Source organism: Ambystoma mexicanum, chromosome 11, assembly GCF_040938575.1.
Source record: "Ambystoma mexicanum isolate Mex_15411 chromosome 11, UKY_AmexF1_1, whole genome shotgun sequence".
NCBI classification, from domain to species: Eukaryota; Metazoa; Chordata; class Amphibia; order Caudata; family Ambystomatidae; genus Ambystoma; species Ambystoma mexicanum.
Window position 1 is genome coordinate 728,689,513 of NC_090934.1, and position 15,024 is coordinate 728,704,536.

General features: G+C 45.3%; 1 long non-coding RNA gene across 1 annotated transcript in view; it reads left to right on the top strand.

Annotated features, from left to right (window-relative positions):
* LOC138504768 (uncharacterized) overlaps window positions 1–15,024 on the top strand; it is a 72,902-nt gene that overhangs the window by 23,849 nt on the left and 34,029 nt on the right. Inside the window, exon 2 of the long non-coding RNA XR_011279957.1 lies at window positions 6,862–7,037. This is a non-coding gene — a long non-coding RNA (uncharacterized lncRNA). The remainder of the gene's footprint in view (window positions 1–6,861; window positions 7,038–15,024) is intronic.

The following is a 15,024-nucleotide window of genomic DNA, read 5'->3' on the forward strand; positions in this document are numbered from 1 at the left end:
GGACACCTTATATGAAGCCTTGCCTGGGGAAAATGACCCAAACAACACACCAAAAAAACGATTATGGAAGGGGAACTCCTGCCAGAAAACTCATCGAAGAACAACGACTACGGACCAAGTGCCTCAACAGGCCCTCCGTCGTAGTCACCACCACGAAACAGAAGATCGTCAACCTGGTCAGTCAATGATGAGAAAGATACACCAATACGAAACAGAAGATCCTCAACCTTGATCCCTGATAACGAAAAAGAAACGGCAACAACAAAACAAGATATTTTCGCTGTAATGTCATCGATAACAATTGCCATGAATCCATTCTGCAAGCTATATGAATCCATTCACGATACTTTAAAGGATCAGTCAACTCTGGTAGCCATGCTCTACACGAAAATGAGCAATGTAGAAGGATATATCACGGCTTTGGATGCAAGGGGAGGAGGGCCCTGTACGGCGAACACCTCAACAAATCAGCTAAATGGAGAAATTAGGCAACAACACGACCCAGAAGTTGACGTTAATAAAGAAACATCCGGCAAATGGCTGCATGGTTTTGACTTTGGAAAAAGATGTCCTGAGTATGACGCCAATTGTAGGCGGAGGGGAAAGGGAGCCCCAAATCAAGACCCAAAGGGGGGAACCCCTAAAGACCCCTGAGCAGAGATACGATGAACCACTAAGTAAGGAACAAGTAACATACCCGCTCTTTGCAAACGAAAAAAGGCATATAAAAAAAGTAGGAAATAGAGTGGTAGCAATAGAAGCCCAACAAATGAACTCAGAGACGACAAAGAATGCAAAACACAACCAGAGCAAAGAAATGCAGACCAAGGAACAGTCGAGAAAGAGAACTGTGGTTTTGCGAGATCCAGAGCCTCCCAATTTGGAAAAAATAGATCAAGATGGTCCTCTAAACAATAAACGAATGGTGATTGAAGTCCAGGAAGACAGTATTGATCTTATGAACTTGTCGTGTACTCAGTCGAAACCCTGGACACAGAATCCTTACAAACGACGCAGCACCAGGGCACCCCGACTAAAGAGGCAAGAGAAAAATACAAGAAAATGTGGATAAAGAGCAAACAAGTCCATTTCTTACCCTGAAAGAAAGGCAGGAGAAATTATCAAGGGGCTCTACGAATAGTAAAACGGCCAAAACTCCTATAATAGGAAGAGAGAAAAGGCAGACAGATTCCAGAGAGAAAGCATTGGACTCTCGGGATATGAAACATAGGAGTAGATCAGCCCGTACAAAAAGAAACATGAAAACGCAGTTCTGGGAGGAAGTTCAATCTGTTAACAACCGAAAGAAAGAACAGAAGAGGAAATCCTTACCGGAACCAAGTCAAGAACGAGATCCAAGAAAGAAAAGAAACAACAATTCAGAAAACGGGAAAGACACTCACATCCCATATAGCAAAAAGATTGGTAGTGAAAGATCTTTCAAATTGGAACGTGCGGGTGACACCCGAGATAATCTGATTTTGAACAGGAAAAATATAATGGCTCTCATTAAGTGCATCCCTAATCTGAGACAGATCAACTCTGACAATATCAGATTTGTTGAATTTAGTTCCACAAGTAAAAGAGACTGTGTTTACTTACATATCCCATCCCCAATAATTAGGGCAATGATAATACTGGAACAGGAAAGCTTCCAAATGATGGGATATGACCTATGCGAGTGCCGTTCAAGAAGTGATAAGGCACAGCATGAAAAAAAAAATGTCTATGGGAATCACAAGAGAACACACAGTCAATAAAAGAGAATCTTCCGGCCCGTACCAACGAACCCTTAGCTAGAACAACTAAAATCCCGATCCATAAAGAGGCCGAGTCCACGAATGTGAAACGGACAGGCTCTTTAGAGAGGTTGGATAAAAGAGTAGAACAAACTACAGATGGAATGGAGGAAACTCCATACTTTGACCCATTGAATAACGGAAGATATCCAAAGGGACCTCTCCAGAGCCTAACAATTACATTTGCACAAGAAGACCCAGACAGGGACAACGAACAAACAACTACAAACGACCTCAAGGATGGGGAAAAAGGCGAACTTTCCAGATGGTCGTGGATTTCGAAAGCATTAACAAAGATGAGCTAGCCATGAATAGAAGAGAAGGACAGAAGTGAGGAAGTCCGAGGAGTTGGGGTCAAAGATGTGGGGAACGATACCATTGTAATGGGAAGTTGGAACACCAGAGGCTTCAGTCACTTATTGGAAATAAGCAATGTCAACCTAGGGGACTTTGACATCTTATGTCTCCAAGAGACATGGCTAATCAAAAAGCCATTTCTGGAGGGCTACGAAACTTACCTTTCCCCAGCGATACGCTCTGAAAGAGGCCGACCATCATCAGGTTTGTTGACAGCCAACAGATCGGGAGTGGGAATTCAATATATAAAAACCGTAACATCACACATCCACTTCCAAGTATCTGCCTTGAAATGGGCTAAGTTAACCTTGGAAAATAACAAAGATACTCTAAAGGATGAAACAGTGATTCTGATAAATACATATTGGAATCCAGCAGCAATCAAGAACGATGATTATCTGAAATTGGCTGATAACATAATGGAAAGAACATACCTGGAATGGGAACCGAAATTTATTATTCTATGTGGTGACCTCAACGCGGTTTGCCCCAAACTCAAAATTCATGAATGAACGACGAAAAAAGTGTCACTAAATATGATCCCAGGACATCTATGGATGGCGGCAATGTCTTCTTGGGACCTTCATAGTCTAGAAACATCAGCACCCAGTTGTGGTCCAACATTCCTGACATGGGAAAGAAATAATCAGAGTGCTAACTTAGACCATATATTTGTCTCAAACGAGATGTTTAAGATTGTTGCCGACTTTGAGGTGGTAAGAACAACTAATAGTGACCACAACCTTTTAAAGGTAAAATGGACTAACATGAGGAGCACCAGACCAACTATGGTTGCCGAGATTGAGGCATGTAAAGGAGGAACAAAACTGAGACTGTCTGCAAATGCAGTGGCAGAATTGACTGACACATACACCACCATCTGCAAGATAAAGCAGCAAAGGGGCTCGAAAAATGGCAAAGAAAATATTGACTATCAACCTTTGCTAAAAATCTATGAAAAGAAAAATAAACTTGGCCAAACCATGAGATAAAAATCCATGTACACGAATTCAACAAATGTATAGTGGAAGAGAGAAAAAAATTAAGGAAACTAAAACGACAAGCAAGTAAAACAAACACCCCTGAGTCCGCAAATCAGGTAAAAGTCACAGTGAGGACATATAAAAGCTGGCTACGACATCAAAGAGCGACTATTAACCAAGCAGACGCAGCTGCAATGCTAAAGACAGTCTGCAGCAGAAAAACAAGAGACTTCTGGACCCTGATCAGAACAACGTCAGGGACCCAAAATAACTCAATAAATAATTTTGTGGGAGAAGAAGTCTGGATGAAACATTTTACAAGCCTATTCGAGAAAGTAGGCCGCCATAATTCAGCAAACTCAGAGGTCCCAAACATGCCATGGGCGACAACATGGGATCTGGAGGACATTAAGAGAAAACTCATTCGATTAAACAACTCAAGGGCCCCCGGGCCGGACGGTATTACGAACGCAGATTTGAAAGAACACCAAGCAGAATGGGCAGATTTCATCCACGAGATAATAAAGAACTGCACTAAATTTAGATCCATACCCACCTCATGGACAACAGCAATCATTGTGCCAATTTATAAATACGGACCAAGAGAGGATCCAAAGAATTACTGCCCAAAAGCACTTCTTGATGTGGTTGGAAAGGTGTTTGGTTCACTACTTCTGGAACACTTTCAAAAATGGGCAAGATCTTCTTGTAATGAAGACCCACTCCAATCTGGGTTCGTGAAGGACGCAGGAACGGCTCCAAACATCTTACTGTTAAGTGCCTTAAAAAGCAAGATTCATGAAGGAAGCCCAAACATTCATCTGGCCTTTGTTGACCTGGTCCAGGCTTTGGACCAGGTCAACCGTGAAAATCTATGGGAAAAACTAAGAGCAAGAAGATGTCCGGAAGGTCTTCTGGAACCTATCAGGGCGCTTCATCAAGACACCTCTATCAGGGTACGACTAAATCGAGAAGGGCTGCTATCGGAACAAATTCCCATGGCCAGAGGAGTAAAGCAAGGGTGCCCCCTTGCTCCGAAACTTTTCAACTCATACCTTTGGGACATCAAAGAATGTGAAACGGAGATCCGCTCATTTCCACCACCAGTTGGCAGAACAAAAATCTCAAGACTGCTTTATGCGGATGATCTTATTTTATTGGACTATACTCCGATTGGCCTTCAGCGCCAATTAAATGAACTGGCATCTTATATAAAGAAGAACAATCTGGAAATTAATAAGGCCAAAACTAAAGTCATGACTATGGAGAAACAAAATACTCACACCGAGAATTTCAGATGGACCCTGGAGGGGGAGAAGATCGAACAGGTGAAGGAATTTAAATACCTGGGGGTAATCCTAAACAACAATAAACAAGAGTGCCCAATGCAAAACCATCTCTTGGGAAGAGCAAGGACGTTGGCAAGTCAGGCCAAAGCGATAGATGGAAGATTCTGTCAATTTACTACAATCCCCCTGATACAATTCTATAAGGGCAAGGTGGTTCCCTCCTTAATTTACGGGGCAGATGCTATGCTGATGATACTGTGAGATTTCTGGAAGCGCATAGAAGGTGTCTTCTGGCGAAGCACCCTGAATTTACCAGCATCAACGCTGGCAGCAACCATTCGCCAAGAATTGTGTCTGCAATCATTGGAGTCGATGGTTACCAGAAATACAATAATGCTATACAGGAAGATCATAATTAGCAACTGCCAAATGTAATGACCATGATCCACACATAACTCAAAGAGCAAAAAAGCAATTTACTGACGACCTGGGTGAAAGAAAATCTAAAAACTCTGGACGATATGGACCGTTCTGAGGAAGAACTAATCCAACATCCAAACAAAGTCAAACAAAAACTGTGGGAGCGAGACTGGATACAGACGACATCCTTGGAAAACAGAAGCAAATTAATAAGACATCAGCCACCAACGACAAGGAGCGTAAATGATCCACCAAACTATCTAAAAAAGTTCCCAAATAAGGTTCTGAGAAACATCTTCTTGAGATTTCGAATGAATCTCTTGCCAACAAACGAGATCAGAGCGATAAGAAAAATATCGCTGGATAACGGTTGCCACCTCTGTAAAAAGAAAGACCAGATTGAGACACTTCGGCATCTTTTATTGTCATGTACAAATTTGTCGAACCTGAGAAACACGCATTTGGGACATATATTCATAGAGTCGACAATATGTGGATTAGAGGATTGGTGGAACAGATTAATAGAGGGGGATAACACTTCATAGGTGATTGCAGTCTCCCAATTTTTTTTTAACTTGAAACTTCAAGACTGTGAATGAGATTTGACCGAGAGCCTGAGACCAAAAAAAAAAATTGAGGTATATCACCCGCCCCTGCCCGTCTTTCTTTCTTTTTAAATACCTTGTTTTAAATACCTTGTTTAACGTTAAGGAACTTTTAGTGGTATTGGACACACGAAAGATGAGAAAAGACAAAAAAGCTAATTTTCTTGTAAAGATTTCTTGTAAATTGAATCAAGTAAATAAAAATGTTTTTCAAAAAGTAAGTGCAGCTTGTCTCTGACATAACGCGTCGCAACCCCAGGATTTCACAAGCCTCAAATTCTTTGTTTCCCTGCACAGATATAAGAGCCGGTTTGACAAGGTGTCGAGTTTAGGTTTTGGCTTCTTTAAGTAAGGCAACGTTAAATAGGGGCTGGTTTTGCCAAATGTCTGGTAAAGTCAATTCCATTGCTACAAGGTTAACCACCCTGGTATTGGTTTAGGGACCTACATATTTCGGCATTCATTTCCTAGACACCAGTAGCAGAAGTTTCTGCTACTGGACACATCACTGGCCTTTGGAACTGAGGTATCCAAAGGGATATCTACAGGCAGCATGCAATGGTGATATTCATGACTAAAGATTAGGAAAACCCTTGTAGAGGTGTGCTGCATGTTGTTATATGTAAACTCAGCCAAAGGCAAAAGGAATGGCCATTTTATTTGATGCTGAAGATTAAAACACTGCAGATACTGTTCCAGTGTCTGATTTAAATGTTCTGTTGGCCATCATTCTGGGGTGGTAAGCGGAAGACAGCTGATGATCAATAGCCAAAAGTTGGGTGAGGCCCTTTCAGAACCATTCTACAGGTGGGATCCCTTGTCACATGCGCTGTGTAATTGTTTGTTTTAAGAGTTGAATGTCTGTGATATTAACAATTTCAGTGCAAGCCGCTCAGCAGAGGAGACAGGCCTGGCACGGCCTCTCTAGACTCCAGGTCTCCCGCATAACCACTGAGCAGGTTATTGTTACGGGGCTATTGCCATGATGGATTGTCTGAACCGAAGGACCCCACTGCAGTCATACCTACTGGCGACCGTACCAAATCCTTGATTGAGGGACCTCTGTCCACCATCTGAAATAGCGCCCTGCAACTTCGTTCATCAAGTAATACACTTTGCATACTGGATTGCCGTGATAAGGACCCAGGAGGGTCGAAACATGTGTCAGCTATAAGAATAAATATAGGCTGCTTAAAACCAACCAAAACTTTGTGTTGTCAATATCACAGACATTCCACTCTTAAAACAAACATTACCCAGCGCATGTTACAAGGGTTCCCACCTGTAGAATTGTTGGGCACCGTCCCACCAGAACCCCAACACACGCAGCAGGGTATCATATATTTCATCTGATCAGCGCAGTGATCCCCTTATTCTAGTGGCCTAATTTGCATTTTGTTCCTTTCAGAACCATGCCATGAACTGCGGTCCTCAGTCGGATACTGAGGCTGATGGTAAACCGAGAAACTGGAAGACTTTCTGCACAAATATGTTTGCTAGGACTGGTACGGATGATACTCATGAATTCGCCATGAAGTGCCCAGACATGGTGAAGCTATCCACAAGTACAAGAATGGTATTGAGGTGATTATTGGCTGGCAGATCAATTATGAAGTCTAGTGATATCATATGCCAGGCGGCGAATGTGGCACCAGTAGTGGTGTTAACAGTCCTTTGGGCTTATCCTGCTGCGTTTTGCTTTGAGCACACATGTTAAGATGGATTTCTGAACTCCGACCTGGTGGGCAGAGGTTTAGAAGGCCAGCCTAGTTTCTTGGAACAGGGTAGCCTTCTGGACAAGCCAGACAAATCAAGTTAGCATTGGCGGCAGTCAAGGCTAGGTCTCAGGAGGGGTGAGACTGATCGAAAGCCCACAATGATCACACACAGTAAACAACACCACAAATTATTCTCAGTCAGGTGAATATATCAAAAATACATATACCTTTATTAAAAGCATTTTAACTCAAACACAAAGTAAATCTCAGCAATATTAATCAAACTATCATAACACTAACTAGGAAACATATATACAGTAAACAGTGCCCTAAAGGAATATTACACAAGTAGAGATCCACAACCTGCAAAGAAAGGGGTCATACAGTGCGAATATATTTTAGGCAGTCCTTCAACAAATCAAACCCTAGCTAATAGGCAGTCCCGTCCCTAAGAAGTGTGGAGCCTTGTGCTCAAAAGTACATTCAGTGCCGGAGCACTCGATTGTGTGGTTAAGTTCAAAACGGGTCTTCTTCAGGAGGCTGTACTGGCTCAGGAAGGTGGGTGATGAAGAATAAGTTCCCACTATTGTCATTGGCCGTATTTAAACTGCATTCTGTTACCAAGCCTTTCTCCCCCTATACAGGACTCTCAGACCTAGGTGTGTTTTATTTAAATTGCATTGTGAAAGTATTTAAATTGCATTGTGAAACCTAGGCCTTTATCCTGCTATACTGGACTCTCAGACCCAGAGGCGTAGGAGACACATAAAATCTGGGGGGGACAGGGGACATCTTGGGGACTTTGCTTTATTTATTTATTTATTTATTTATTTATTTATTGTGTTTTAGACAAAGAACTCGACTTTTCACAAAATTAGAATTAAAATAGCGGTACGTATTAAATTACAAATATCACTGTATAAAACAAGAGAAAAGAAGAAAAGAAAACAGAAGAAAATTAAAGGACGCAGCAGCAAAGAACATGTCTTTGTATGTTGCATTTCTGGATTTTTCATCTGACTATGAGCTCATGGTAATAGAGAGGAAATAGCAATTACTTCCAGTGGGCCACAGCTAGGGCGCCAGCTCGTTAAGAGGCAGATCACCTGTAATTGGACTCCTGCCAATTAAAGGAGTTGAAGCCTTTTCTACCAACTGCAAGTTGCTACATTTTCGTGTGGGGCAAGGGGACGTGTGTGTCTCTTGGAATGGAAGGATGGGGGTTTCAAAGAAAGAGGAAATCTTGTTTGTACCTCTGAGTAAGCCCTGTAATGGGAGTAGAGGGACCAGGTGTGTGATGTTGCTGCTTTGACTTTCCTCGGGGGGGGGGGGCTGAGAGGGTACAGCAAACAAGGAGGATGAGCGATCGCAAGCCCACCCCCTTATAAGCACTCCCCAGGTCCGCGGCCGGATATGTCGGACACAGGGAATGCCTAGTAGGTGGGGTGTATGTGGACCCAGGGGGGTGGCCAGAGGGGCAGCCCGCTATGTGGACTGCCCCTCTAGCGCCCCTGCGAGGGCCTGGCCAGCCTCTCACGATGAGTCTGGTGCCTCTTATTCCATCTCATGCTGGCTTCAGACCCTAGCCTTTCTTTTCCTTTGTTATTCTGAATGCAGAGCTGGACTCTGTTCCTTTCTCGTTTAACATTTGCTGCAAAGCCTGATCTATTTGATTCTCTCATATGTTACTAGGACGGCAGAACATGGGTCCCCTGCCCTGTTACATTATTCAAAGAACCCCTCTGGCCTTTCTTTTTCTCTCACTGCTTGCTTGCTTAATACATACCTCCTTGCTTGAACACTCAACATATTCTTCCTAACACAGCAATGGCAGCTGCAGTCTGTCTTAAATTCTATTAGTTCCGTGTCTTGAATTGGCCTCTTATTTCCGCTTTTCTGTCTGCAGGGGAAAGGCATTTGCCAGTCACTGCCATGATGGTTCTACCAGGTCATAAGAGGGCAACAGCTAGCCAATATTGGAAGAACATGGGCATATTATGCCAGAGGCTGGCAACTGCCTTCCTAATGCCTACACAAGAGACACAACTCATGCCTTTGTTTCTAACAGTAATTCAGTGGATGAAGAAACGCGAGAACACACATATTGCTTATAAATGAAGGGGATGATGTCACACTTGATTAAGACATTTTGATCACGCCAGGAGCTAATTTCCAGCTGCAATTAAGCGATTACCTTTTAGATTTCTGGCTTTAAATAACGTTAGTATCACCTGGAAAGCACAGAGGTTGCTCAACAGGGTTCCTGGAGCATGAGGGGTACCCTACTCATGGACATGCATGATTGGAGGGCATTCCTGCCCTGGTTTGGAGCCTGGCCCCTACAGCCATGATGGGGTGAGCGGTATATTACATTTGGTTGTACGTACCCTTTGAGGGGGGGGCAGACATTGCCTCCTGCTTTAGCCCACTAACAGCTCTGCTTTGCAACTTTATCACACATACCTGTCAGGTGGCATGTAACTCAATGCTACTAATGTTATCAGCCTTAGAAGTCTGGAATCCCTTGCCACATCAACTAGGGTAGAGGCTTGCCACCCGAGACTTACCCATGTCTGAGTCGGCATCTGTTGCCCTGTGGGGAAGACACACACAGAAAGAGCAGGGCACAGTGCCCTTGTGGGTTCTTCACACTTCTTCCTTGGGGTGGGCACAATTAACTCCACAGAGAAAGTGGCTCATGCTGGGCAACATTCTGCCACTTTGACAATGTCACCCAAAGAGCGAAATTGGCCATTTGAAATACCTCTGTCGACTGCTTAACGCGAGATGGCAATTAAGGGCATTTGCCAACGCACTCAAGAAGCACAGGAGACGCTCTTACCAGCAACATGCCATGCTCACTCATTCTGATTACAAATTGCCATTTATCTGGGGACATGTTAAATGTATTTATTTATTTATTACATGTGTAGCATCACGCAAAAAAAAAAAAAGCATCAAGGAGCAAAGTAAACTGCATGGAGTGGACCATTTCCATTGGCGCACGTTTTTACTTTTCCGCCACAAAATGGAAGATTTTAGCATAAAAGGCAAGTGAAATCACATTGCTTTTCCACTTTGGAAGAGTGTAAATACCTCGCACAATTAGCGATTGCTGGCGGAATTGACAATGGCTTCCTCTGGACTCCGCCCACTTTTACCAGGTTTCATTTCCAAGCAGATCCCAGAGGAATCCCTTCCCTTATTTCCAGCATGAGAATCCATGCTGGCAGTAAGGCCGCATTTGTCTGGTGGAGTGGGAAATACAGGGGGTCCTGGTGTGTCCTCTCGGCTCCCGAACTCCACCCAGAAAATGCACCAAAATCTGGCCAATTAGAAAAAGTGACAGTAATAGTGTTTTCCACCACTTTTTCTGAACCAATTGACCTGGAAAATGCTGTGTTGCATCGGAAGCTGAATGCATTCACTCTGCCTATTATCCCACCGGAAGCTTAAGCCAGGTGCTGAACACAGGTGTTACATATTCCTTTGCACAATCTGCATTTGGAGCATTAACTAACTGAGCTACCTTACACATGATATCTCCTCTGGGGCTTTACTGTCTTAAACCCTTAACTGCCATGGGTATTCCCCCCAGTGCCAAGGCCTTTTTTGGTGATTTTTGTATGTTGCCATTCAATCCCTTTTAACTTCTTTGTTACATGAGATATCTCGGCCAAAGTTGGCCCCTTTTTTCCCCCACATGTAGGCAACCATAACCCCACCCAGGAATCCTAGTTTGCTGTAGGGGGGTGAGAGAAAATAACCAAAATGGAGAACATTTGTTTTTTTTCTTCAGAAAATGCCAATAAAATGTTGTACAGAGAAGCCTGTGGTGTTTTCCTTGTAAGAGCTAGGAACAAATGGTTTGCTGTGCTGGATTCGCCATTTTCCAGGCTTTCAAGAACAGATTGAGTGGAAACCAAAATAACATATTTTGATATATACATTTCTGAAAAATAGACAATATTCCAAGTTTAGAAAGGGGTGATTTGCGAAGGTCAGGCAACAACTATGTAGGGAAAGATTCCATAGTTTGGGGGTAAATCGGGAAAATGACAGAAAAAAACACAATTTCCGCACATTTCACACTGGTCACCCACCGAAACACGCAGCCAACAACACTGAGCGTACCTTCCCGTGTTCCCATAGGTTTCCCGACGAAAACGGTACCTCGCGTGTGGGTGCACCTACTTGGGTGCAAAGGAAAAAGCCCAAAACACTGGTAACCCCAAGTCTTTTTGCACAGCAGATTTTCAGGAAATTTGCTCATGTGGACAACCTACAGATTTGGGCCAAGGGTGTCGAAGCCACGAAGGAAATCAGGGACCCCCATACATTTCCGAAAAGAAGACACCCGTGGGAATCCACAGAGGTCTGACTTGTACGAATCGCCCCATAATTTATGACCCACAATCCCTGACAAAGTCTGAAATTTGGTGGAGAAAACACAATTTTCACTTTGTCTGGGATTGTGGGTAATACATTCTGGGGTGATTTGCGCAAGTTAGACCTCTGTGGATTCCCACGGGTGTCTTCTTTTCGGAAATGCATGGGGTACCCTGTTTTCCTTCGTGGCTTCGATACCCCAGGCCCAAATCTGTAGGTTGTCTCCCCAAACCCTTTGGGGGTTACCAGTGGTTTAGCCTTTTCCCTTTGCGCCCAGGTAGGTGCACCCACACATGTGAGGTACCGTTTATGTCGGGACACCTGTGGGAATGCAGGAAGGACATGTGGTGTTAGCTGCGTGTTTCGGTGGGAGGCAAGAGGGAAATGTCTGAAAATTGTAGTTTTTTCACCAAATTTCAGACTTTGCCGGTGATTGTGGGTAATACATTCTGGGGCGATTCACGCAGGTCAGACATCTGTGGATTTCCACGGGTGTCCTCTTTTTGGAAATGCATGGGGTTCCCTGTTTTCCTTGGTGGCTTCCACACTCTAGTCCCAAATCTGTATGTTGTCCACAAGAGCAAAATCTGCTCTGCCGAAACACTTGTTGTTACCAGTGGGTTAGCCTTTTCCATTTGCGCCCAGGTAGGTGCACCCACACATGTGAGGTACTGTTTTCGTCGGGTACTGTTTTCGCCCTCTCTCCCCCCACCTAAGTGGATGGAGGGCATCTCATGTACCCCTTTCTAGGGGCAGAAATCTGCCCCCAGGGAGGGCTACATAAAGTGCCCTCCATCCACTTAGGTGGGGGGAGAGAGGGCCACCCCCTTTGCAAAAATCCCTGGGGGCTAGTGGTCCCATCCGCACCCACCCCACCCAAAACTACGTTTTAAAAAAAGATCTTTTTTTTTTGTTAGCCCTCCTTCCCTGGGGGCAGATGATCACCCATCTGCCCCCAGGGTATTGCCCCCCATGCTTTGGGGGCCAGGGGGGATAGGGCAGCTTATATAGTAAGCAGCCCCTCCCCCCACTTCAAAAACAGATCCCTGCAGGACACACCAAACACATATTCTGGGGGGGATACATGATATTACATCCCCCCACTTAAAATTGTGGGGGGGATTTGTCCCCCCTGTCCCCCATATGTTCCACGCCCATGCTCAGACCTAGGTGTGTTCCATTTAAGTGCACTGTGAAAGTAGTGTTGTCTTTGGTTTTGCCCTCTTAGCAAAGCATTCATCTAGAAAACTGTTCTAATATTGTCTGAGCCCTTGTTGTTTTGTTTAATTGTCTTCTATTGTCTTGTCTCTCCTTGTCTCATCTAGTTGCACTCCTCCCTGTGTCCTTCCCTAATGTTCCCCCTGCCCCTACCCCCCTCTCGATCCCCCCTTCCTCTTCTCCCCTCTCCCCACCTACTCTACGGTGCTCTCTGTTTCTCCTACCTTTTCTAACTGCTTCTCTATCAACTATCCTGCTCTCCTCACTAAATCTGGTAGGAAGAACTTTAAAAAGGACATCCTGGTCTCCAATCCAGGCATCCCTATTGCTGACACCTATACCAGTGCTTCGTCCAGGCAAACCCTCACCGACATCCTCTTTGTGGTTCCCTCGCCAGTTCTATGGACTCTTCATATGGTCTCTGTGCTTTCTCCTTTCTCTTCTTCTCGCATTAATGGTGGCACACGGTGGGAGGCACTCCTGGCCACCTTCCACTCCTCTTAGGTCATCATTAATGTTTACCTGAATGGTACCGTCTTGGTCTAAGTCCCTCAGACCAACCTTCTCTGATAGACGCTTCCTGCGCCTCATCAATTTCCTTTCTTCTCCTGCTGTCCCCTCCCTTCCCTCCACAGCTTCCTCTCCTCCGCCTGCTGTCTCCTCCTTGGCTACCTTGCCCTCTCCTCCTTCCTCTTCTGCCCCCCCTCGGGCTTCTGGTATACCTCCGCAGGGCATACCTCTAATTTGTACCCCTCCCTGGAAGTCTTTCAAGGATGGCAACCTTCTCTATATTGCCACTCTAAACTCTCGCTCAGCTGTCAAACACTCCACTGACATCTGCCGCCTCCTTGAAGAGCTTGACTTCGATGTCCTCGGTCTCACTGAGACATGGTTCACGGCCAGCTCTGTCACAAGCTTTGACACTCTCCTACCTAATGGCTATAAGATCCTCTCTGCGCCCAGGCCCAAACGTTCCAGAGGGGGTGTAGGCCTGATCTTCCCAGAGTGGATTACCTCCTCTGTCATTCCTACGCAGGCCTACTCCTCTTTCGAATGCCTCGTCTGCAGGCTCTTTCTCTCTCCTAGCCATTCCCTTACTGTGGCTACCATATATCGGCCACCTTGTCAGATCTTCTCCTTCCTTTCTGAGTCGGCGGACCTCCCCTCTTCCCTTCTGGCCTTGACCACTGAACACCTCCTTCTTGGAAACTTTAACATCCACCTGGATGCTCCCTGTCCGTCCTCTGGACTCTTTCGCGACCTGTGAGACTCTCTCTCACTCTGTATCCTCCCCTCTGGCCTGACTCACTCTGCAGGGCACACTCTGGATGCTCTGATCTCTACAGACCTTCGCTTTTCTATCCCTCTCACCACTCCTTTCTCCTGGAGTGATCACTTTCTCCTTTCCTCCCAGCTCACTCGCTTTACCCGTCAGGCCAAGCCAACTCCAGCACTGCCACCTACATTCTCGGTTATTCGACCCATGAAGCATGTGTCAGTTGAGGCTTTCGCCACCACTTTCTCACCCCCCCTTCCCCCTTCATCTGACTCACACCTTGACACAGCCCTTTCTATGCTCCACTCTGCTATATCTGATACTCTTGATGTTCTTGCCCCTGTCATGAGGATCCGCCTGAAGCCCAAAGCCAAGTGCAACTCCTGCTACAACTCAGACCTCGTCACCCTTAAACGCAAGTGCAGGGTGGCTGAGAGGAAATGGCGTGCTTCCTGTACATCCTCTGACAAACTGGCCTGCAGCCTGCTCCAAAGGCAATACTGGCTCTCTGTCCACACCAGGAAGAGAGCCCTCATTCAAACCCGCATCTCTGCGGCATCCAACAATTCAGCCAAACTCTTTACAATCTGCAAGGAGCTGGCCAATCCTGCTGCAGTCTCTACCTCTCATGTACCCTCCCAGGCCCTCTGCACGGCCCTGGCTTCTCATTTTATCTCTAAAACTCAGGACATGCTGTCCTCTCTCTCTCTTCCTCTCCTCCTCCTTCCTCTACTCCCACCACTTCCTGTGTCCAACCCTCCCCCCTCCTTCTCTGCCTTTTCCCTGTTCTCCCCTGACAAGGTTTCTAGACAAGTCCGATCAATGAAAGTGATCACTTTCTCCTTTCCTCCCAGCTCACTCTCTCTACCCGTCAGGCCAAGCCAACTCCAGCACTGCCACCTACATTCTCGGTTATCCGACCCATGAAGCATGTGTCAGATGAGGCTTTTGCCGCCACTTTCTCACCCCC